This window comes from Protopterus annectens, chromosome 11.part0, assembly GCF_019279795.1.
Source record: "Protopterus annectens isolate FY-2018-M chromosome 11.part0, PAN1.0, whole genome shotgun sequence".
NCBI classification, from domain to species: domain Eukaryota; kingdom Metazoa; phylum Chordata; order Ceratodontiformes; family Protopteridae; genus Protopterus; species Protopterus annectens.
In genome coordinates, this window is record NC_056745.1 from 694,827,083 (window position 1) to 694,853,160 (window position 26,078).

Sequence of the window (26,078 nt, forward strand, 5' to 3'; positions counted from 1 at the left end):
TTGTCCACATTCATGCACACGTACACAACTTGTTTATATAACATTGCCAGATGTTTCAAGATGAAACAAATAGAAGTTATGTCCTTACCATAACGTTCCATGTGGAGTGTTCATCTCGCCTTTGTTCTTACACATGGGTTCGGAGACAATCCTCGGCTCCGTGTCGGCCGCTTGCAAGCTCTGCATCGAGAAGAAGCTCGAGACAATCTAATACCCACAATCCCCCTCTGCCTTTACCTCAGATCTAGTTTGCAAGCAAACCAGTAGTCAGAAAGAGCACACTCATGCTTACATTACATATGCACAGAACTAAGGGTCTATATATATATATATACACATATATACATATATATACATATCAACTATATATACAACAACTGCAATGCAGAAGCAGAATGCCCCAGGCCAGGCACCAAAACTGAACGTTCTTCCTAAGGGTGGGAGGGTGGGAATGTAAGAACAAAGGCGAGATGAACACTCCACATGGAACGTTATGGTAAGGACATAACTTCTATATGTGATAGTGTTCAATCTCGCGCTTGTTGTTACACATGGGTAGCGCCCCTAGCTCCTTGTTCCTGAGGAACTCACGGAAGGACGTTCTTGAGCACAGTGGAACCAAAGGTTGCCCTGTCCCTAGAAACCTTGTCTACCTTATAATGAGAAATGAATGTATGTGGCTTAGACCAAGTAGCAGCCGCACAAATAGCGTCTAGTGGTAGGCGGGCTGCATGAGCCAGGGATGTAGACACTGACCTTGTGGAATGTCCTTTGGGTTTGTGCAAAAGAGTTTGATTTGACGAATCATAGACATAGATTATACAATCCGTTAACCACTTAGAAAGAGTTCTTTTGGTAACCGCTACTCCTTTCCTGTTATCAGCAAAGGCCACAAAGATCAGTTTTTCTGTGATCTTTTGTTCTATCCAAGTAAAACCTTAGCTGTCTGTGAACATCTAATTTGTGCAACATATATTCCATTTTGTTGGAGTGATTCTTGAAGAAAGTGGGTAATTCAATGGACTGATTAATATTATTAATAGAACAAACTTTAGGAAGGAAGGATGAATTAGTTCGAAGAGAAACTCTGTCAGAGTGAAAGATCAAATAAGGGTGCTTGATGGAGAGAGCTTGAAGTTCAGATACTCGCCTAGCGGATGTAATGGCTACCAAAAAGAGAGTCTTCCAAGACAAAAATTTCAATGGGCAAGAGGAGGCTGGTTCAAAGGGGCAACATTAACTTAGATAACAATAAGTTTAGACTCCAAGGTGACGTAGGAGATCTAATTGGTGGTCTAATATGAAAGGCCCCTTTTAAAAAGGCTTTACAAAGTCTGTGGGCCATAACAGGAGCCCCACATTCTTCCACATGGAAATTAGAAATGGCAGCCAATTGAACTCTTAATGTGGCAGGAGAAGCACCCTGATGGAACAAGTCTGTTAAAAACTCTAATATTTTATTCAAAGGAGCTATAAAAGGATCCACTTGCTGTGTATTCGCCCAGAATACAAATCGCTTCCATTTACTAGAATATGTTTTAGTAGTGGAAGCTTTATGAGAAGCCACTAATATATTCTGAACTGCAGGCGAAAGAAGATCAGACCTGGCTAAGTTGGGAACTGGAGCAGCCAAGCTGCTAGATGGAGGGACAGGAGCGCGGGATGGGGAACCCCTGACGAGTGAGTCAATAGGTCTGGCTCTGGGTCCAGAATCCAGGGTCCCCGAATGCAGTGTGTCTTCAGGAAGGGAAACCAAATTTGACGAGGCCAGAATGGGGCAATGAGGATTATTGTCCTGTGTACGTTTCCGGCTTTCTGGAGAAACTTTGATATCAGGGGGAATGGAGGAAATGCGTACAGGAGTCCCGGGGGCCAATCGTGAATCAGTGCGTCCTGGGGACTTCCCCTGGAGGGGTAATAGGGCAAAGTAGCTCCTGCATTTGGCGTTCATTGGAGACGCAAACAGATCGCAGGAAGGCTGGCCCCACGCGGCGAAAAATCTTTTTCGCGACTGACTGTTTTAGGGACCACTCGTGCGGTAACAGAATTGCTCTGCTCAGCCTGTCGGCTATGACGTTGGATGACCCCGGGATGTGCGTTGCTATTAGAAAGCGACCCGTGGACTCCGCCCATTGCCAGATTCTCATGGCCTCTCTGCATAGCTGATAGGACTTGGTTCCCCCTTGCTTGTTTATGTACCAGACTACCGACATGTTGTCCGTCTGAACTGCAATAGTTCCCAGAGGAAGAAGGGGAGCAAAGTGTTGCAACGCTAGAAACACTGCCCTCAACTCTAGAACATTGATGTGCAGATTGTACTCTAAATTGGTCCATTCGCCTTGGACTGTCTGTCCCTGAAAGATGCCCCCCCACCCTATCAGGGAAGCGTCCGTGGTCACCGTAACTGTAGGCGTGGGTAGCACAAATGGTCTCCCCTTGGAAAGGTTGCACGTTTGAAGCCACCAGTTTAGGTGTGTTTTGCATGTGTTCGTTATAAGAATCTCGTGTGTTAGAGGTAGTTGTTGGAACGACCATTGTGCAAACAGTAGCCATTGTAGGACTCTCATGTGCAGCCTTCCCAAGGGTATTGCAATAAGAGAAGCTGACATGAGTCCCAAAACCTTCAGTACCAGTTTTGCTGGGGATTTCCTGGACAAGAGAAGAAGACGTATGTGAGTCTGAAGTGAAAGTATCCTTTCTGGAGGAAGTCTTAGAATTAACTGATGTGTATTTAATTCCGCTCCTATGAATAAGATACTCTGTGATGGCTGTAGTAAGGATTTTCCGAAGTTTACGGTTATTTCTAGGTGAATACACAGTTGAAGAGTATAGTCTCTGGCCTGTACAAGTTGACGCTGGGTGGTGGCAGAAAGGAGCCAGTCGTCCAGATACAGAAACACCTGGAATCCTTGGTGTCTCAAGTGAGATGCTACCACTGCCATGCATTTGGTGAAGACCCTGGGGGCTGAGGTCAGACCAAAGGGCAGGGCTCGAAATTGAAAGTGACTGGCACCCAGCCGGAAGTGCAAATGATCTCTGGATGCCCTGGCCATTTTGATGTGGTAGTATGCATCCTTCAGATCTATTGAGCACATCCAGTCGTCCTTCTGTAAGAATGGAAGGATCGATTGAAGCGTGACCATTCGGAACTTTTCTTTCTTGACGAAGGTATTGAGATCGCTTAGGTCCAGAATGGGCCTCCAGTCCCCTGTTTTCTTTGGAACTAAAAAGAACCTTGAGTAAGTCCCGAATCCTTTCTGGTCCGCTGGGACTGGTTGGATGACTCTTTTCTAGCAGCTTTGAAATTTCTATAGCTGCTGGCTCTCGCAGATGGGGCGGTACATCTGGGAGTCTTTTCTTTGGAATGGGATGGGATAGAAAAGGTATATTGTAACCTCTGGTAACCACGCTTTTACCCACTTGTCTGTAGTTATACTTTGCCAGGCCTGAGGGTATAAAGCTAGCGACCCGACTGCCTCCAGAGCAGGACAGTCGGGCCTCCTCTCAGGAGTGCTGGAAAGGTTTACCAGGGAGTGTATCCCTGTCATCTTGATTCTGCGGACCCCCGCTGCCGGCAGGGCGGCCTCTTCCACCTCTGCCCCCTCCTCTGCCTCTAGAAGGGGCATCACCCTGTGTGCCTGGGAAAGATCCTTGGGGTTTTCGAAACCACATTTTTACACCACGTTGCCCTTTGGGGTATGGTCTGGTTGGGGTGGAAAAACGGACTTCGACAGCAGACAGAGTCTTTCCCTCCTTCTCACACCGGGTAAGGGTCTCCTTTACTTTGGGGCCAAAGAGAGTGGCACCGTCAAATGGGGCGTTAGTAAAGGAAGACTTGAAGGCTTCCGCAAATGAACATAAGCGCATCCAGGATTGTCTGCGAAGAGCAATCGCTGAAGCTGCTGCCCTACTCGAACCTTCGGCTGCGTAAGAGATCAGCCTCATGGACGAGTTCACAATGGATGTAAGGGTATTAAGTTGCGCCGTCACTTTCTCTGAGACAGCAGCATCCGTACTACCCTGGAGGGTATCTCCCAACTCTTTGACTAGATCCCTCTGTAGCCGTGTAAAGTGGGTCAAATAGTTCAGGGATCGCATGGAAAAAGCCACTGAACTAAAATGCTTCCCATACCTGTCCATCGTCCTAGAATCTTTATTAGGGGATGGACAGATGAGGAAGATTCCGACATCTCCTTTTTCGTGGCCGCTGCCACCACCATAGCGTCCACTGGAACTCCTTTTGTTAAGTAAGTCTTGTCCTGGGGTGCAGTGATATATTTATTGGGTTTCCTTGGGACTGGTTCCACTGTGTCAGGAGTTCCCACGCCTTCGAGCAATAAGTTCCATTAATTCGAAGGGCGGAGTGACCCAGGAGGAAGAAGGGCGAGCACCGAATGCCTTCAGCAAGACTGACTCATCCTCAGAAGGGGGGAGGGACTGCCAGTCACCTCTCTGTTTCAGGATCTCCAATATGTCCGAAAAGAGACATCTTCTGAAGGTGACTTAGGGACCCTTCTGACTCATCTAAGTCAGTATCGGATGTCAAGGATTCTTGTGGAGAATCCAAGTGTCTCCTCTTACACAATCTTTTCCTAGGGACTTCTTCGGGGAGCATCCGAAGAAGCCTCCGAGGAAGAGGGGCACCTCCAGGGGTGGCTGAGACACCGGTGCTCGACGCTTGGATGTGGCCGTGGGTGCAGAGGAGGATAATGGCCCTTTATGGGGAGGAGAGGTTGCTTCCACTGATGTGGTTGTCTGGGTAGACAACACCTTCCTCATTAGATCGAAAGCCCCGGGTCCCGAGTCGAAGAATCTCCCGGTTCAAGAAATGGGAAGAATCCCGAAACAGGCACAAGGCATCGACCCGAGGACGGAGCCGAATCGATCCGCCGAGGCCCGAGGGAAGAGTCGGAACCGAACGCCGGTTCGACTCGCCCCGAACCAAGGACAGATCGTCGGCTCCGAGACTCGGTACGGTCCGGAGTCGAGGTGAGAGGAACAGACCGAGAAAAAAACGTTTCTGGACCCGAGGGCTCCACAATCAGAAGATCAACCTCTTCCGGCTCCAAAGACTGGACAGGTCTCGGAGGAGGAATGGATGGAGACAATGGGAGGCCTTCAAGTTTCGACACCAACTGGGTGGAAACTGAAATAAGTTTGGACAGGGCCGAATGCTCCAATAACTTCTGCACCACACGATCCACATCGACATCGGAGAGCTTGGAAGAAGAACGGGTCGAAGGAACCGAAGACGGAGCCGACCTCAATAAAGTCGATGGAGGGAGCTCCATCACCGGTTCCAAGACTCGAGGCTCAGGAACCGACACCAGTTGAACACTCGGCCCTGAAGTCTGTGGAACCGGTGATCTAACTTTACTCGAAGAGCTCGGAGCCGATGACTTGGGCTCCGACGTCTTCGATTCCTTAGAGGATTTTGATGCCTGGTCTGAAGCATCCAGAGCCTCCTGAAAGGAAGGTTTTAATAACCCTCTGTCCATGAGTTTCCTGCGCCTATCTGTCATGACCCTCCCACTAAAAGAGTGACAAATTGAACAGTCCTCTTGTAAGTGGAGAGGGCCAAGGCAGTAGACACAGGAACTATGGTTGTCAGTAACTGACATTTTTTGGCCACACTGACAACGCTTAAAGCCTGATTTAATTTTCTCAGACATTTTACAGGAAAGATAAAAGTCAAGTCCAGTATAAGAGTCAAATCCGGTAGAAAAAGGTCAAATCCGATGTAAATGTCAGTCCGGTTGTCAAATTTAAGAAGGGTTGGTAGGCCCCGAAAAACTCTAACCAGTTAAATAAACTTAACGGTACCGAGAAATTCTACCTACTCACACACACATACACTAAGTATACCAAAAGGTACTATTAGAACAAATTTTCTCTAAAATATAACAAAAATAAAGTTATATCTTATCTCAAGATGCTCGAGCTAGCTCCCAGCGATGCGAACGCAGCAGCGGAAAACTAGATCTGAGGTAAAGGCAGAGGGGGATTGTGGGTATTAGATTGTCTCGAGCTTCTTCTCGATGCAGAGCTTGCAAGCGGCCGACACGGAGCCGAGGATCGGCTCCGAACCCATGTGTAAGAACAAACGGCGAGATTGAACACTATCACATCAGGATTCGGACCTTCTGATATCCTCTGATCTCCAAGGAAGGGGGAAGGAGGGTGGGTTATTGGGAATGTAGGCGAGATGGATCCCAAACATCTAAAGTTATGGTAAGTACATAACTAAAAGATGTTATGTGATCCTAACTCGCCTACATTCAGTACTGATGGGGCAGCGTCCCTAGCACCTAAATCCTGGGTGGCTCATTGGAAAACACTCCTGAGCACTGTGGAACCAAATGAAGCTCGTCCTCTAGATGCCACATCCAATTTGTAGTGGGAAATGAAAGTGTGCGGGGAAGACCAGGTAGCCGCAGCACAAATGTCACTAATGGCAAGCTTAGAATGGAATGCTATTGAAGTAGCCATAGCTCTTGTAGAATGAGCTTTGACAGAGGTGGTAAGCTCTTTATTAGAATAAGAATAAGCTTGAGTAATACAGTCCCTGATCCATTTGGCAATAGTGACCTTTGTGACGGCTTTGCCCAATTTATTGTCCGAAAAGGATACAAACAACTGATCTGTTTTCCTTGTTTGTTTGGTCCTATCTAAATAAAAACGCAATTGCCTGTGGACATCTAATGTGTGGAATATGAATTCCACTTTGTTAGAATACTTCGGAAAGAAGACTGGAAGTTCTAATGACTGTTGTAGGCAGAAACTGGAACAAACTTTAGGGACAAAGGATGGATTTAGCCTGAGAGATACTCTATCTTTGTGAAAAACCAAGTACGGAGGTTTTACAGACAAAGCTTGAAGCTCTGAAACCCTTCTGGCAGAAGTAATCGCCACCAGAAAGGCAGTTTTCCACGATAGAAATTTTAAATCACATGTTGTTGCCGGTTCGAAGGGGGAGGAAGTTAAGGCGCGTAACACCACATCGAGATCCCATGGAGGAGCAGGATGAGAAATCGGAGGTCTTAAAAGCGCAGCACCTTTCAAGAAGGTCTTACATAATCTGTTGCTCATTAAAGGTGGGTTTACAGATTCGTGAAAATTGGAAATAGCTGCCAATTGAACCTTGATGGTAGAGACTGAAGAGCCTTGATTGAAAAGAGAAGTTAGAAATTTCAGTACTTCTGATACAGGAATAGTGATGGGATCCAGACCCCGGAGTTGAGCCCAAATCGCAAATCTTTTCCATTTGCTAGAATACAATTTCTTTGTAGCAGACTTGTGGGCCGAGGATAAAATGTGTACAACTTCCAGATCCAAGGTATGATTCCTGACTATAGTCGGAAGAGGAGGAGCCAAGCCATCAATTTTAAGGTGTGTAGGGACTGGTGGAATAGTCCCGACTGATGAACCAATAGGTCTGGGATCTGATCCAGGAACCATGGACCTTCCAGTGCATATTTCCGAAGATAGGGGAACCATACTTGACGACACCAGTAAGGAGCAACTAAGATCATTTTGCTCCCCAAGAGAGACGCCTTTTGGATCACCCTGGGAAGGAGAGGAACTGGAGGAAAAGCATAAAGCAAACCGGTGGGCCACGGACGGGCTAGTGCGTCCATAGGGCTCTTCCCCGGAGCCGGGGTGAGGGAGAAGAACTTTTTGCACTTCGCATTCAGCGGAGTCACGAAGAGATCGCAACACGGAACTCCCCATTTGCTGAAAATCTGATTTGCAACTGTAATGTTCAGAGACCATTCGAGTGGAGAGAGGATAGTTCTGCTCAGTCTGTCGGCTATCACATTGGACTTGCCCGGGATATGAGTCGCCACTAGAAAGCGTTTGGTCGACACTGTCCATTCCCAAACTCTCATGGCCTCTCTGCAAAGGGGATAGGATCTGGTCCCTCCCTGTTTGTTCAGGTACCAGACCACTGACATGTTGTCGGAGTGAACGGCAATTACGCCCTGAGGGAGGTAATCGTGAAGGGCTTGAAGGGACAGAAGCACCACCCTCATTTCTAGGATGTTGATATGAAGTAGAGTCTCTTCCGAATGCCATTTGCCTTGGACTGACCTGCCCAGGGAATACCCCCCCCCACCCCATCTGGGAGGCGTCCGTGGTCAAAGTGGCCACAGGAGGAGGTGGAATAAAGGGTCGTCCCTGATCCAGATTGGAGGGCGCCAGCCAACAGCGAAGGTCCCATTTGCAGGTTTCCGTGATCCATATGAGGTGACTGAGAGGGAGTTCCTGAAAGGACCACTGAGTTGAAAGAAGCCACTGGAGAATTCTCATGTGCAACCTTGCTAGGGGAACTAGAAGAACCGTGGCGGACATGGATCCCAATAGCTGCAGGACCATTCTGGCTGGGGCTTTGGATCTGGGAAGTAAGGCTCGAACTTGAGCCTGTATGGTTTGTATCCTGTCTGTAGGTAGATAGACCCGCATTCGGTTTGAGTCTATCTCTACTCCGATGAAACTTATGCGTTGAGATGGCAGCAACACAGACTTTGGCCAATTGAAGGTGATTCCAAGGGAATTGCCCAGTGATACCGTGGCTTGTAGGCTCCGCAATAGTAGATGCTTGGAGGTGGCAGTTAGGAGCCAGTCGTCTAGATACGGAAACACCTGGAATCCTAGACTTCTCAGGTGAGCAGTCACGACCGCCAAACATTTGGTGAACACCCTGGGGACTGTGGTGAGACCAAAGGGCAGCACGCGGAACTGAAAATGACTGCCTCCTAGGCTGAAGCGCAGATGTCTCCTGGACGCTTGATGTACCATGATATGGTAATAAGCGTCCTTGAGATCTATGGAGCACATCCAAACACCTTTCTCCAGCAGTGGGAGAATGGTTTGTAGAGTGACCATTCGGAACTTGGACTTTTTGACTGAACGGTTTAGAATGCTGAGATCCAAAATGGGCCTCAAGTCCCGGTCTTTTTGGCACCAAAAGAATCTTGAGTAAGTCCCTAATCCGATCTGGTCTGCGGGACTGGTTGGATGACTCCTTTTGCAGCAGCTTTGAAACTTCTGAGGCTGCAGTTTCCCGTTGACTGGGTGGCGGGTCCGGGATTTTTGGACTGAGGTGGAGAGTGAGAAAAGGGATGGCGTAACCTCCGGCGATAATTGAAGCACCCATCGGTCCTGAGTGATACCTTCCCAGGCTTTTAGGTGCCTCGAACGACCCCGACTGGCTCCGAGCTGCACAGTCGGGCAATCCCTCAGGGACTGTGAAAGGCTGAAGAGCCACGAAAGGACTCGTGGTCTCCAGTGTAGCGAGGGCCTCTGCCGCCTCTGGGATGGCGTCTTCCAGAAGAATTTCCCTCCCTGCCTCTAGAAGGGATCGTCCTGCTGTGAGGGGTAAGACTTCTGAGATCTACGGAACCACATTTTCCCTCCTCTTTAGCCTTGGGGTAAGGCCGAAGGGAGTGGAAAATCGTGCCACGGCAGTCAAAGTCTTACCTTCTTGCTCGCAGCGGTCAGTGTGTCCTTTACCCTGGGTCCAAACAAAGAGGACCCATCAAAGGCGTCGGCAAAGGAAGACTTAAAGGCCTCCAAAATGACACAGGCGGAGCCAGGCTTGTCTCCGTGAGCAATGCCTGTACTGGCCGCTTACTCACCCTTCGGCCGCATAAGAAATGAGCCTCATGGACGAGTTTGATATGGACGACAGCGTAGCCAGCTGAGAGCCAACCGTCTGGGCCAGCTGCTCAGGCAGGTTACCCAAGAGGGTATCGGAAAGTTCTTTAATCAGATCCCTCTGAAATCTGGTAAAGTGCGTGAGATAGTTCAAGGACCTTAATGTAAAGGCCGCTGAACTTAAGGTGCGCTTACCGTACCGATCCATGCTCCTAGACTCCTTATTAGGAGGATGGACGGACGTCGAAGCCTCTGCTACATCTTGCTGGGTAGCAGATGCCACCACCAAAGCATCTACAGCCACACCTTTTGTCAGAAACTCTTTTTCCGGGGGTGCTGACAGGAACTTATTAGGATGAGCAGGCACCGGTTCCACAGAGTCTGGGTGTTCCCACGCCCTTCGACAGATCAAATCCAAGAGCTTGTCGAAGGGCGGAGACACCCATGAGGCGGAGGGCTGAGCCCCGAAGGCCTTAAGGAACACTGACTCATCAGCAGAAGGGGGTTTGGATTGCCAGCCGCCTCGTTGTTTAAGGGCTTCCAGGATGTCTGCAAAGGAGACATCATCTGAGGACGACTTAGGGGACCCCTCTGCATCATCGAGATCAGTGTCTGATGTAAGAGACTCATCAGGGGAGTCAACGTGCTTCCTTTTGCACGATCTCTTCCTGGGGGTTCCTCCGAAAAGCTTCAGAGGGACCTCCAGGAGGGGAACCTCCAGTGGGGTAACCTCAGGCCCCGGGCTCCGCTGTCTAAGGACAGGGGACTGCCAAAGACCCAGTCTCAGTATGCAGGGAAGGAGCTGGGGAGACCGTGGAGGTAGCCAAAGAAGATTTGGCTAACGACTCCTCATGGCCCTGAAGGCGGGACCACTAGAATCCTGGGAAGGTCCCACCTCCGTGGCCACAACGGTAGACGGCACCCCGCAGCCGACGCATTCGAGAGGAAGGCTTGGGCCCGAAAACATCAGTCCCAGCGTCCCGGGCCGACAGAAGAAGTCCGCGTACCGAACTCCGACTCAAGAGCCGGAGTTGGAGTAAGGGTCGGGCCCGACCCGAAAACCTCCATCGGCTCCACCAGCACCGGCTCCAACGGTGCCGAGGCTGTTGGAGGAGGAACCATAATAGCAGGGTGGACCATCGGCTCCGAAGCCGAATGGGCTGGAGCCGAAACTAACTTTTGAAACACCGGAGACTGGAAAAGGTTTAGGAGCACCCTGTCGATGTCCGAATCAGACATCTTGGAGGATCTAGATGACACCGATCGGGTCCGAACCGACTTCTCTATCGGCTCCATAGACTAAGGGACCGGCTCCGAATGGATTCGACCACTATCGGTTCCGAGGGAGATCTCAAAACAATTTCCCTCTGTGCCGAGGAGGGCTTCGGCGCCGAAGGGGAAGAGTCTGAGCCGGCAACCCTCATCGGCTCCAAAATCAGTGGAGCCGATGAAGGTGACCCGCCTCGATGCCCCAGTTCTCGGCTCAAACCAGAGGGTCGAGACTGGAGGCATCGAGGCAGACCGTTCCGCCTCGGCTCAAGTCCATGGAGCCGATGGAGAAGCCTGCCTAGGTTTTTTGGCAGTCGGTTCCGACAGACTGGTCGGAGCCGACGCTTTTTTCTTCTTCGTAGGAGAGGAAGAGGAAGATAAAGCCTCCTCGAAGGAGGGCTTAATCAGACCTTTTAATATTAATTCATTCTTCCTCTCCTGGAGGACTCTAGAAGAAAAGGCGTGACACACGCTACAGGACTCTTGTAGGTGCTTGGCGCCTAAACAATAAACGCACGAGGAGTGGTCGTCCGTTATGGACATTTTGTAACCACACCTCGCGCACTTTTTAAACCCAGAGGGTCTATGATGCTGACTAACACTAAGAAACAAGATTTTACCACAAAGAAAGCGAAAACTAAGTAAGTTTTTTTTTTTTTTTTTTTTTTGAGACAAAACACAATGTCAGAAAACAATACACAATCTAGTACCACAAACACTGAAAATGAGGGTCAAGACCCTCTAACTTAAGCAGGTACTTGACCTCCTGGAAACACAAAAACGCTAGATAGTAATAGGGGAAGGCCCCTCTAACTTAAACGGGAAACCTTCCCTTAACAAAAAAACACAATTTTCCTCAACAAATTTTTCCAAACACACTCATACAACAACAATAGCTGTTAAAACAGCTTTTGGGTTCAAAATAGCAAAATTCCTGACAGGAAAAGTCTGAATAAAACAGTACTTAGCCCAGCCAAGTTCGAGACCACATCCTAGCTTGTAAGCGGCAAACGAGATCTGGGGGATTAGTGGTGGTGCATCCTGGGATAAGAAATAGCTCAGCCAATAAGAGGCCTCGCTCTATAGCATAGCGTGCCGAGTCGGAGCCGAGGGATCGGCTCCGAGCCCATCAGTACTGAATGTAGGCGAGTTAGGATCACATAACATCATAAGGACAGCTTCCAAAGCTTAAGAGACACCTTCTACACATCCAAACCATTATTCAGCTCAAGCTGAGCTAATAAAAGATAATGGTTTAGGTGCCAAGTCCTTCACAGTTTTCATGCCAATTGCGAGAGGACAGCTACAGCCCTGAAAATGCAATGCCAGCAATGATAAGTCCTCATCCTAATAACAAAAACATAGAAAAATAAGGGGAATGGTGGGAGGAAGCTGCTACTGTAGCAGTGATCATTCAAACATCTGCTGTTATGGAAGTTTACATACACAACTCTACAGTGTATATCATACTGATCACTGTTGAAGTAGCTTAAGCTATATGGTTAGATTAGCATAGGTTAGACTGCCTGGAAGAAGGAAGGATGAAAGCCCAGGTGCCCCTGGAAAATGGCCCTGAGGGCCAAACCACTACTTCTAGAATACCTATAGAATGCAACCATTTCCAAAAAGCTGCAGTTGAAACCAATGCCCTAGTACAATGAGCCATAACCCTGCCTGAAAACTTCTTGTTGTGGTGTGTCTAACAAACGGTAATAACGGTAATAGCATGAGACAACTATCTGGAAATAATCTGCTTGGCACAGCCCTTTCTTCTTACCTTCACAGGAAATGAAAAACTAATCAGACTTTCTAAAAAATTGTTTTCAGTCAAGGCAGTATCTAAGCTGTCTGTGAACATCCAAGGTAAGGACAAATATCTCTCCCTCATTTTCATACTTGAAATAAAACAGGGAGATGGATAGATTGGCTCAAAGTATACTTGGAAACCACTTTAGGCATAAATAAAGGATTATTTCTTAAGGAAATCCTATCTTTGTAGAAAATGAGATAGGGTTGACCCACCATAAGAGCTTTCAGCTCAGATATTCTCCTTTAAGTGGTTGGAGAAACCAGTAATAGTTTTCCTTGTTAAAAACCTCAATTTACCCTGGTGAACTGGTTCACATACAGCAAAATGCAGCTTTTCCAAGACAAATTAAGATCCCAAGGAGAAGCCACATGTATTCTAGGAGGTTTGGCATGTAACATCCCTTTAAAAAACATTTTCAAATGAGACTGCATTGAAATAGGAGGATCAATAGGTAGATATGCTATAATGGCTAACAAATGAAACTTGGTTGAGGAACAGCATAGGTCAGAGGACAGTAACTCACACAAATGCTGTACAACCAGAGAAACACTAGCACTGAAAGGCCACTGTTTCTTGTCTTGGTACCAGCTAGAAAATAGTTTCCATGTATTAATACATTATTTTCTAGTTGCAGGTTTTCTTGCCTCCTTTAAAATACACAACCGTAGAAAATAGGTGTATAAAGGGTATTAAGATTCTATCACCCAGGCAGTTAGTTGAACTTCTTTATGGTTAGGATGTATCAAAGACCCTTGTTCTGTGTGAGAAGGTCCAGTCTGTAAGGAAGCTTTGTAGTAACTGCCCTTGGTAATTTCCAGCAGAAGAAAAAAAGCTGACCAGAAAAATCACAGCACACAGAGAGAGAATGAATGCAAGATGAGTCTAACATTTATAGAAAACCAACATATTCTAGTGCCTGCTTACATTTTGACAATCAGCACCCCCTTTGGCAGAAAATGGACTTGGTCAGAGGGCAACTAATAAGGCTGTTCAGGCTAGTGACCAATGACCAAATATTCCAGGAGGAGGCGGCTTTTATGATTACCCTTTTCACTGAACATGGTTATCCATCTACGTTGGTGGATATCTACCAAGGAGTCTGTGAACACAAAAACACAAAATATAGAGCACTTTTAAGTTGTTCACATGTGCTGGAGAATAATGAGCATTCGGTCAAGCACGAGAATTCAACTCAAGTTTTTGAAGTGGAATTTTGTGGAGATTTCTCCAGTTTGAAACAAATTGTTAACAGCCATTGGAATACAGTCTTTAGAACTTTGGGGATGCTTGACCAGGATGGGATGCAACCCAGATTTGTTTACAAAAATAGTAAGAACCTTAAACTCATTTTAGAAAATAACAGGGATGGTGAAGAAACTGTGGTTAGGAATGCCGACATGAAATGCTGTGGGACTTGCAAACAATGTTGATTTATTTTACAGGGCACAAACTACATGGTGGCAGGTTACCCCAAACTGCTAACAGTCAGAGGGAACTTTAACTGTGAAATTAAAGGGGTTGTGTACAAAGCTTTTTGCTCCTCATGCCCTGCGTTCTATATTGGCAAGACCATTGGCCCATTGAGAAAAAGGATTTACCAGCAATTTTATACCATCAAAAAGGCACACAACATCAATGCCTTGTACAAGCATTCCATTAAATGCATGGACTTTAAAAAGTTTGAGTTATTTTGCTTGAGAAGGTTCAAGTGCCTACTAGAAGTGGAGATTGGAAATTGGATCTAGAACGTGAACTGTTTTGGCAGCTGGTTTTGAATGCAGGGACATTCCCTGGAGTGAATGACTTTGTTTCCATAAAACTTATTTTAAGAATTAAGGTAGTTAGTTTTTAGCAAGATTCCTGACATTTTGTTAAATTTAAATACATTTTCACAAAGTATTAAGCTTTATATCAACCAGGGTTGATGCATCTTTTTGCAGTTGGGAGGGTTCTACATAGGTTTGTGTTCTGGCTTGACTACACTTGAGGCATTTAGTATTTTAAATGTTGCACTTTAGACATGAGTATGTTATGTATAATAATTTTGATGTCTTTCTTTTATTGGGCTTGGTTTTTAAATATTTTCTTAGCATTATTTCTTCATTTTGCAATAACAATTTATGTGTGTTTAATTTTTGTAATGCTTGGCACCTTTAATGCTTTTTAAGTAATGCAGGAAGTTGCTACATTGTTTCTGAGGAAGTTCCTGCTTTACTGCAATGAATAGAGCTCAAACTATTGAATTCTCTGTGTGCTGTGACTTTTCTCGTTAGTGTTTTTTTTTTTTTATTTTATTTAAGTTTTAGAGTACGCTGGGTTCGGAGGGGAGTTAGCAGAGTGCAAGTGGGCTGCCCCCTGCAAAAAAAAAAAAAGATCGAGAGAGAGAGAAAAGCAATTTTCGAGATTGACTTCTTTCACGGGTTTTCAGTCTGTTTTTTTCCCCAGCTTGTTGGCACTCAGTATTTTGAGTGCCAATATTTCAAAAGGAAGCCCAGTAGAATGGGAGGAAAGCATACAGGAAAATTCCGGCCCAAGGAAAAGAAAAAAAAAACATTTTCCAAGCCATTTTGCATGGAGTCCTGGAGAAGAACTTTGTCAACTGATTGTTGAGGATGGACGCAAAAAAATCTATTTGTGGTGTACCACACAGCTGGATCAATTACTAAAAGACTCCCTGATTCAATTTCCATTCATGAGGGTCTGACCTGGTCCTGCTCATCCTGTCTGCCACAAAATTAACTCTGAAAAGATATAAGATGAGTTTAGAGTAAGATTGTGCTGAAATGCTATATGCCAAGCTACCATGGCTAGTCTGCACAGAGGATAGGATCTCATCCCCCCATTTGTTTATGTATCACATCACTGTGGCATTGTCTGTAAACACTTGTAAAGGCACAGGCGACCATAGGTGACTGAGAGTACTGAAAACATTTATGAGTGCCAACATCTATTTTACATTTATGTGTTTTGGTCTGTTTTTTCCTTTCCAAAGACCCTGCACTTTTATCCTCACAGACACTGCTCACCAAGCAATGTTTAAAGTACCTGTTGTTACAGACTGTGCTGGGGCTAGAAGGGAAAACTGAAGACCTGGATTTTTATAAAATTGGTCTCTTCAATAAAAAATCTCCCTTTTCAAAATTCCCAAAACTTGAATATGGAATGTCAAGCTATGTTAATATTAGGACCATACAGATTTTGGGTACCACTGAATTTTTCTCATATGGAATCTTACCAGATGAATCACGACAATCAAAGATGTGATGAGACCCAGAATCATGAGAAGTTCCTGGGGTGAGACAGAAGTCTGAGAGGAAAAATATAGGAACAGTTCTAGCTACAGATCTACATTTTCCTGTCGAGGAAAAGCTCTTTGAACTGATGTATCCAAAAGACACCCCTTGAAAACAACCCTGTGAGGAGGAGTTCAACAAGATTTTTCTATGTTCTTCTGGAACCCCAGTTTGTGTAGGAGATCTGTCTTCCAAGTCAGAGATTCCTGACATTTTGAAAAAGATTCTGTAAAGATAATAAATTTGCCTAAATAAATTAAAAATGTCAATACTTTATAGTCAACAGTAGGCTATCACTGGTGACAGACAATTTGTAAATACCCTTGGAGCAGCAGATCACATCTTGATTGCACGGCTAGGCTTAAAAGGGCCCTAGTGGTTGTTAGCCTAGTACACACCTATGAAACTATGAAGAAATATTTGAAGTCTGGATGTATAGCAATATAATAAGAATCCTTTAAATTTAAATTCAACAGAAAACTCAAATGGGGAATGATGGGTAACAAATATGAATGGATAACATTGCAAACTCGGACACTATGACAAACTGGCTCAGGAAGGAAAGATCCAGAAGTGGCCTTTCTTTAACATCAGAAACATTACTGAAAAAAATGTTCATTCCTTAGTGCCAGAAACAAAGTCATTCTAGAACAGAACATTTCTCCTAGCTGAGGAGGAGAGACCATTTCTATCAATCTATGAGTCAGTAGGTCCTAAATGATTTGAAGAAGAAGAAAAATAAAAATTTGATCTGGCAGATGGGGGAATACCTTCTAAAGTAGGGAGAGACTCCCACTGCCATCTGTAACCTTGATGAATTACTTTCAGAACTCAACTGTCGAAAACTGCCCATGTGAGAAATGGAGCTTCGAACATTTTGAAATTATTAAATATGGAAAGATTAAAGCTCTGCCAGGATGGAAAGGGGGAGAGGAGTTTTGTAGATTACCATTAAGACTACGCTTAGACTGTTCTTTGTTCTGAGGGGGGGGGTCTCCGTTCTTTTTGGAACCTCATTGCCATTGCTTTTTGAATATTTACCTACCAGCACCTTGCTGCAACTGCTTATTCTGATTTTTGAAAAAGGTCGTGGATGTAACATAATACTCCTTAGCAAACTTGGAGAAGAAAGGCTGAAATTCCTTAATTCAGCATACCCCTCTAATCACACTTCTTAAGGACCTCTGTAGTAGATGGTTCAAAACTCTCTCTATCTAAGACAGCATTCAAAATGTCAGCTTTAACATCTTTGAGAAGGTTTTGAGTATACAGTCGAGCAAACCTCCTCATAACAGCTCCAGCTGCAGCAGCCCTGGAAGTGGCATCCTGCAGAATCATAAGCCCATTTCAAACAGTGGATAGCCACTTGAGACACAGAAGCAATCAGACTGCATAAAAATATTTTCTCCTCATAAGAGGAAAAGGATACTATGATATTCCTCATGTTCTCAAAATAGGAAAGCACAAACTTTAATATATCAGCTTGACAGCCAAAAATTCTTAAAATGGGTGTTGCAGAAGAATAGTTTCTGCAGTTCTATCAAAAGATTTCTCATCCTTGACAAAAGGAGAGGGACTGTCGTTAACCAGATATTTAGCAGCAGCTTGGCTGACCAGAGAAAACTGGGGGTCTGATCTGTGAATATTATATAAAAGCATTTAAGACTGAGAAACACTGCACAACCTATCACCTTTCTTGGGACAGCACAACGGGTAGTGCTTAAAGGACAGGAGGAATTGGTGTAGCTTCAGGTAACTCCAGTTACAAGAAATCATAATACTTCTTCTGAGTTAGTGGAATGTCATTATGTTCCCACTGGAAACAATTTCTGAAATAAAGACTCCTTCAAAGGGACTGTCAGAAGCCTCAATTTCCTCAGAAATCTGAGGGATCAAAAAAACAGAAATGGTCCTTTCACCATCATTTTGTGGTTCAAAATCTTGAATGTCTTCAGAAAATGAAGAATCCCTTTTTCTCTTGTCTAAAATAGCTGGCCTGAAAGTGTCAAGAAAAAGAAGTTATGTACTCACCATAACATTCCATCTGAGTTGTTGCTTTTCATTTTTCTTCAACCTGTGGGACATGGATCTGGGACGGATCTGACTCGGCTGCATTTTACCAGCATGGGATCTGAGCTCCAAGCTCCTCCCCTACCCATAATATCCCTGTCTCCTTCCTCCTCTCAGATCAAGTTTGCTGCCCCCCTATAGCATCCCAACCTGACTCAATGCCTTACCCCTTGGCAAAATTACCCCCAGAGTAGCATAAGAAATTACCAGTTATGCCAAAGAAAAAGCCATGTCTCTTCCAGCCAGATAACCACACAGCCCACATAAGGCAGGGGAAGGAAGGGAGGGATGGCTGAAGCCAAATGAAAAGCAACAACTCAGATGGAACATTATGGTGAGTACATAACTTCTTTATCTGAATTTGTTTTCATTTGGTCTTCAACCTGTGGGATAGAGTCCCCAGCTACCAAAAACCTGGGAGGCCCTCATGGAAGGATATAACAGAGCATGGCAGAGCCAAAGGATGCCCTGCTTCTGGCTAGAAGATCCAACTTGTAATGGGAAATGAAAGTATGTGAAGATGCCCAGGTAGCCGCAGAGCAAATGTCATCCAAAGAAACTCTGGACCAAAAGGCAGCTGAAGTAGCCATAGACCTAGCAGAATGCACCTTAACGTGACCTGGCGGAGATAATCCTTTGGTTGAATATGCCAGGAGTATGCACTGAGAGATCCAACGAGCAATGGTGACCTTCAATACAGGTTTCCCTAAAAAGGGCTTAGAGTAGGAGACAAAAAGTTGATTAGACTTGCAAAAGGCCTTTGTTCTGTGTAAGTAAAAATGTAACTATCTTTGAACATCCAGCAGGTGCAATTTATACTCTCCCTTATTCTGAAAGTTTGGAAAGAAAACAGAGAGATTGATAACCTGATTAATTTTTGACTCCGAGGCCACTTTCAGAAGGAAGGTTTAGTGCATAAGGATACTCTGTCTTTATGGAAGATCATATGAGGAGGCTTAATCGATAAGGCTTGAAGCTCTGACACTCTTTTAGCTGACGTAATGGCAATCAGGAAGGCTATCTTCCAAGACAGGAAATATAGATACACCGAAGCAGCGGGTTCAAAGGGGGGAGAAACTAAGGCTTGGAGGACCAAAATAAGGTCCTTGACTGGTGGCCTAAGAAGAAAAGTACCCTTCAAAAAGGCCTTACAGAGCTTAGAAGAAGCCAGGGAAGCTGAATTATCCCCTATGTTGAAGTTAGAAATAGCCGCCAGCTGAACTTTAACCATAGAGAAAGTGGCACCCTGTTGAAAAATACCTGACAGAAATTCTAAAATAGCAGGAACCTGGGCAGTAAAAAGATCCAAGTCATGGTGAGATGCCCAAATCGAAAAACGTTTCCACTTGCTAGAATAAACTTTCCTAGTGGAAGATTTATGAGTAGCTACCAATATCTTCTTAACCAGAGAAGATATCCCGGGAGTCCTAACTATCATGGGAAATGGAGCAGCCAAGCAGTAAGCTTCAGGCTGGCCAGATCTGGGTGTGGAATCCCTGAGAGATGTGAAATAAGATCTGGAACCGGATCCAACATCCAGGAAGGACACATTGCATGAGACCATAGAGAAGGGAACCATACCAGGCAAGGTCAGAAAGGGGCAATAAGGATGACTGAGCTCCCAAGCCATTGCACTTTCTGAATAAACTTTGGAATCAGGGGAAGTGGAGGATAAAGTACAGTTTTGTACCTACCATAAATGTAGATGTTCGAGTGCTAATACAGCTGCAATCATAACTGATGGGTTCTCCTGCCGTCAGGCGAGTCCTCGGTCAGCCGAATTCCAAAGTCTAGGTCAGGCGTCGGTTGTCGTCGCTTCTTCCCTGACGTCAGTGCGACAGGGGTATAAAGGAACCAGCTGACGCCATTTTCTTCAGTTTTTCTTGCCCCAGATGTCAGGTGCCCCGAGAAGGAAGGCAATACATAAATTTGTGTAATAATGCAGTGCAATATAATCAAAATACAGTAGTTGCAAGCAAATACATCATAAATGAATACCCCAATCAGGTTGTATGAGGAAGTGTTAGCCTATAGGCCTGTTCCAAGAGGGGAAGGAGGGAGGGGAAACCTGGACTGCAGCTGTATTAGCACTCGAACATCTACATTTATGGTAGGTACAAAACTGTACTATGTTCATCATGCATACAGCTGCAGTCATAACTGATGGGTAGAATCCCAGAGCTAAGAAAGGGGTGGTAGGCACTAGGTGGAACTAGGAGGAGCCAAAATGCCCTGCAAGACTGCAGTGGCAAAGCCTGCTCTAGATTTGGAGTATAATGGTAGGTTGTAGTGCTTGGAGAAGGTATGCACAGAACTCCAAGTGGCTGCTTCCAAGATATCCTTTGTAGGAACTCCTCTGAGGAAGGCTGCAGAGGTGGCTGTGGCCCTGGTGGAATGAGTTCTAATGCCTGTAGGTACAGCTTTGCCATGAAAGGAATAGCAAAAACGTATGCAGTGGGCTATCCATTTTGAGATGGTCTGTTTGGAAATTGGCTTTCCTTGAGCTCCTACCGCATGGGACACAAAGAGCTGTTCTGATTTTCTGAAAGGCTTTGTTCTGTCCAAATAATAACGCAGTAGTCTGTGGATGTCCAAGGAATGTAGTAATCTCTCCCCTTTGTTTTGAGGATTAGGATAAAAAGTAGGTAAATGTATGGCCTGATTTAAAGCTATCCTGGATACCACTTTAGGCATAAAGGACGGGTTGGTTCGTAAGGAAACTCTGTCCTGATGGAAGATGATAAAAGGCTGGACAGCCATGAGAGCCTGTAGTTCTGACACTCTACGAGCTGAGGTGATAGCCAGAAGGAAAGCTGTTTTCCAGGACAAATATTGCAAATCTGATGAGGCAGCTGGCTCAAAGGGAGGCAAGTTCAGTTTTTCCAGAATGAAATTAAGATCCCAAGCAGGTATTGGTTGTTTCCTTGGAGGTCTTAAATTCTTTGCCCCTCTGAGGAACTGTCTTAAGAGAGGGTGAGAGAATAAAGGTGGATCAGTGTTGTATTCTGCAGAAATGGCTGAGGCATGGATTTTGATGGAGGAGAATGAAAGTCCACTGCTTAGCAGCTCAGCCAAATATTGTAGTATTTGAGGTAAATTCAGTTTTCCAGGATCCTGGCCCTTTTTCTCATTCCAGACACAAAACCGTTTCCATTTTGCGGAGTAAGCTTTTCTAGTTGATGGCCTTCTGGCCTCCAAAATGACATCCTGCACCTCCTTGGAGAGTAGGGCCTGTTGTGATGCTAAGGAATCTTCCATGCGGCTAGATTGAGTGTTTTTAGCTGGCTGTGAAGAGTTTTGAAGCTGTGCTGAGTCAGAAGAAGAGGCATTAGAGGCAGGGTCCATGGTGGGGAATGCGTCAGGCTCCTCAGGAGTGGGTACCAGTGTTGCCTTGGCCAGTCCGGAGCAATGAGAATCATCTTTGGCCTGTCTGCTCTGGTTTTCAATAGAACTTTGGGCAGCAGAGGAACAGGTGGGAAGGCATAAACTGTCATTGATGTCCAACTGAAAGAGAGAGCATCCACTCTCCAGGCCTTTGGATGGAAAATCCTTGAGCAGAATTTTGTCAGTTGATGATTTTTGTGGGAGGCAAAGAGATCTATGTCTGGCCTTCCCCATTCTTGGATTATTTTTGTAAAAACTTTTGGATGCAGTTTCCATTTGTGTGGATCTGTCATATTCCTGCTTAGGTTGTCTGCCAGCGTGTTTTCCTTGCCTGGCAAGTACTGTGCTTGTAGTTCTATTTGTAAGTCCATGGCCATGTTCCAAAGTGACATGGCCAGTCTGCATATGGGGTAAGAATGTGTTCCTCCCTGCTTGTTTATGTACCACATAACTGTGGTGTTGTCCGTTCTTATCAATAGTTGACCTGGTTGTAGAAGGTACTTGAAAGCTATAATAGCATTTATTACTGCTAGCATTTCCTTTTGATTGATGTGAAGGTGCTTTTCTTATTGGGACCATTTGCCCTGAATGCACCGGTCTGTCATGTGCGCCCCCCAGGCATAGTCCGAGGTGTCTGTTGTGATGACTTGATTTGCTTGAGGCTTGCTGAATGGAAGACCTGTGTTTGTTTGACATGCTTGAGCCCACCACAGAAATTCCTTTTGCAGACATGGAATTACTGGTATTATTGTTTCCAAATTGTGGCTGTGTTGAGACCATATGTTTTTCAGGTACCATTGTAGTTTCCTCATATGCAGCTTTGCACATGGGATTAGTAAGATGCAAGATGCCATGAATCCCAGAGCCTGCAGGATTTTCCTTGCAGTCAGCCTGGTGCAGTTTGCTAGTGTTCTGAAGTATTGAATTAGTTGCCCCTGCTTCCCTGGTGTGAGGTAGGCCATCTGGGTGTTTGTGTCCAAATTGGCACCCAGGAAAATTATCTTCCGAGAGGGTATTAGCCTTGATTTCTTTTTGTTGACTGTGTATCCCAGAGAGTTCAACAACATTATTACATAAGCCAGATGTTTCAGAAGAATGTGCTTGCTGTCCGCTTGGATCAGGCAGTCGTCCAAATAGGGGTATATTTGTATCCCTTGAAGTCTGCAGTAGGCAATTACTGATGCCAGGCATTTCGTGAATACTCTGGGCGTGGTAGATAAGCCAAAGGGCAATGCAGAGAATTGATAATGGGTTGAACCTGCAAGAAATCTGAGGTACCTTCTGCAATTTTGTCTGATTGGGACATGCAGGTACGGCTCCTTGAGGTCCAATATTACCAGCCAAGACTCCTTGCCCAGCATGGGAAGAAGTTGCTGTAGAGTGAGCATCTTGAATTTTGGTACGAGTAGAAATGTGTTTAGGATGGAAAGGTCCAAAATAGGTCTCCAATCTTTTCCCTTCCTTGGTATCAGAAATAGCCTGGAATAAATACCTTGACCTTGTTCGTGCATAGGTACCTCTTGAATAGCTTTCATGTTTATGAGATCTGTAATTTGCCTTTGTGCCTCTGCCCTTTGATTGTGTGGCAGGTTTGGCATGCCTCTCATTTTTGGAAGGGTGTGAAAATGGAATTTGTAGCCTCTGTTTATAATGTCCAGGATCCATTTGTCCTTTGTGACAATATGCCAATTTTTTGAAAATAATGCCAGCTTTCCTCCTAAGGGGGCTGCCATTTGAGACTTGGCTGGCATGCAAAGGGGAAACTCATTGGGTTTGCTTTCTGAAAGATTGCGAGTTATCCTCACCACCTCTTTGTGTAGGAGCTTGCCATTTTCTGCCTCTAAACGATCCTTGGGATTGTCCTCTGCCCCTCAGGCGCCTGTATCTGCTTCTTTGGGGTCTGTCCGTGGCAGGAAAGGACCAGTTTTTGGAAGGCCAATTTCTACTAAAACGTGGGGGTTGTACCTGTAGAAAATCTTTCACAGTTTGCATTGATTTAGCCTTTTCCTCCATTTTCCTTAATACCTCCTCAGCATTAGCACCAAATAGTACATCCTTTTGAAGAGGGGCGTCTAGTAATTTAGCTTTGACACGATCAGGCAAGGCTTGTTCCTTAAGCCAGGCATGCCTACGTATGACTGATCCTGTAACAGCAGCTCTACATGAGGCCTCTAGAGCATCAAAACCACATTGTAAGGTATGCTTACCCACTTGTTCTGCACTATGCATCAAATCCTGCAACTCCTTCAAGTCTGGTTGTTCAGGTTGTAACATTTTACTTTTCAATTGTGATAACAAAAACTGTTGGTATTTTAGCATATGGAACTGACAGTTTAAGGCCCTCATGGTTAAGGTAGCCGAGGTATATACCTTTTTTCCCCACCTTTCTAAGGATCTGGAATCTCTCTCGGAAGGTAATGGATTTTTAGCAATGGAGGCCTTAACTCCCTTGGGGCCCTGTGAGATGGTTTCTGGGTCAGCAGCATGGCTTTTGTATAGAAATTGGTGTGAGTCAGGAACCCTGTAGTACCTGTCAGGCTTAACTGGAGCTGGAGGTAGAGAGTCCAGGTTAAGGCAGTCCTCCGAGTAAACATCATCTAGGATGTCCAAGACAGGAGGTATAGCCAGAGGCCTGTGCTGAGGTAGCAAGAGAAATTCCCTAAGCCTTTTCTTGGAATCTGAATAATCTTGGCCTTCCTAGTGGAAGTGTTCCCTTAAGGTATGCAAAGTTTCCTCAAATGAGTAATCCTCAGGGGGGATACAGAAGGGATGGACTCCTCCGCATCAGAATATTCAAAAGGGGAGTAAGAATGTTCCTGATCATCAGAGTGCTCTGAAATAATGGAGCCCTGATCAGAGGAGGGGGGGGGAATCTTCCTCCACTCTGGGCCTTTTGTCCGGTGGGGGCTGAGAACCTCTGATAAGAGTAATTAAATCCTCAGCCATTTTAAGCATCTGTTTCTTAGGCATGGGGCTTGGAGATGGGCCCTGTGTAGCTGGTCTCTTAGAGTGCATGGTTGCTTTAGACTTAGTGAAAGCCTTGATGGAGAAAGAAGAGGAAGGTCTGAAGACACCTTGAGTGGAGGTGGACCTGTCCACATTCTGAGTTTCAACGCCAAGAGTGGCTTCGGTATCTGTAGTCGGGGTGTGGGCCGAGGAGCCTGCGACCTCGGGCACAGGAGACACCATCAAAGAAGTGTCGTTGGTAGTCAGGGGCTGCGTAGGCGCCTTGCTGAGAACCGGAGCACGTGTAGTCGGCTTTGGCGTGGTGTCGGTAGAGGCCGCGGACCTCGTGTCGGTCCTTATCTTTGCATTTTTTAGACAAAACTGGTGTCGGAGTATCCAACGACATAATATAGTTAAATGCTTTCCCAAAGTAATGCTGGGCGAACTCCGCCCGATGCTTAATGGTGCGTTTGTTGAATGTAGCACAAAAGCGACAGACCGAGACGTCGTGGTCTGGGCCTAAACAAGGTATACAGAGGGAATGGAAATCCTTATGTGGTATTTGCTTCCCACAAGAAATACAATTATTAACTTTGTCTGACATCGGTCTGAGGCAAGAAAAGTTTCCCCAACGGGGTACTTAGCTTTCAAGAAGACTTCGGTTTCCAAATTTTCGTAATCTCAGGAGCTGGCCGACCGGCACTTGCGAACTACTTCTGCTTCGGGCACCGCGCGGCAAGAAAGACTGAAGAAAATGGCGTCGGCTGGTTCCTTTATACCCCTGTCGCACTGACGTCAGGGAAGAAGCGACGACAACCGACGCCGGACCTAGACTTTGGAATTCGGCCGACCGAGGACCCGCCTGACGGCAGGAGAACCCATCAGTTATGACTGCAGTTGTATGCACGATGAACATCCACAGAAAAGACCGGAGGGCCAAGCATGAACCAGAGCACCTCTGGGGGACTCCCCTGAAGGGGAGTTCAGAGTAAAAAACTTGCTGCACTTCGCATTGGAAGGAGAGGCGAAGAGACCGCAGCAAGGCTGACCCCACTTTAGAAAAAAGAAGTTATGTACCTACCATATTGTTCCATGTTAGTTGTCCATCTCACCTTCCTTCTTGCTGGATGGGTTCAGAGCCGATCCTCGGCTCCAACTCAGCCACTTCTATAGCTCGAGAGCTCTTTACTGGCTCGAGGCTACCTTTTATCCCAGAATGCCCAGCATCAGCTACCTAGATCTCATTTGAGATAGCTAAGCCAGACATAATCACAGAAGACAGTCCATTATTATTAAACCTGGATATACAGTAAACTGTCATGGTTTGCTTGGGAAGCAACTAGGAACTAAACAAGTTAGCCAGTGAAACCATTGATAAACTCCTCTCAATCCTCGTGGAAGGGGGAAGGAGGGAGGGACGCAAGAAGGAAGGCGAGATGAAGGACAACTAACATGGAACATTATGGTAGGTACATAACTTCTTTATGTTAAGTTGTCCAATCTCACCTTCATTCTTGCTGGATGGGACAGCATCCCTAGCCTGGGTGGCTCATTGGAATAGACTCTTCAGAACTGTGGAACCAAAGGAAGCCCTGCCAGGGAAGACCACATCTACTTTGTAATGAGAAATAAATGTATGAGGATCTGCC

The 26,078-nt window shown here is 45.6% G+C and overlaps 1 protein-coding gene across 2 annotated transcripts in view; it reads right to left on the bottom strand.

Moving 5' to 3' along the window:
• LOC122815560 (carbohydrate sulfotransferase 1-like) overlaps window positions 1-26,078 on the bottom strand; it is a 1,589,425-nt gene that overhangs the window by 855,249 nt on the left and 708,098 nt on the right. The gene's annotated exons all lie outside the window — the stretch shown is intronic.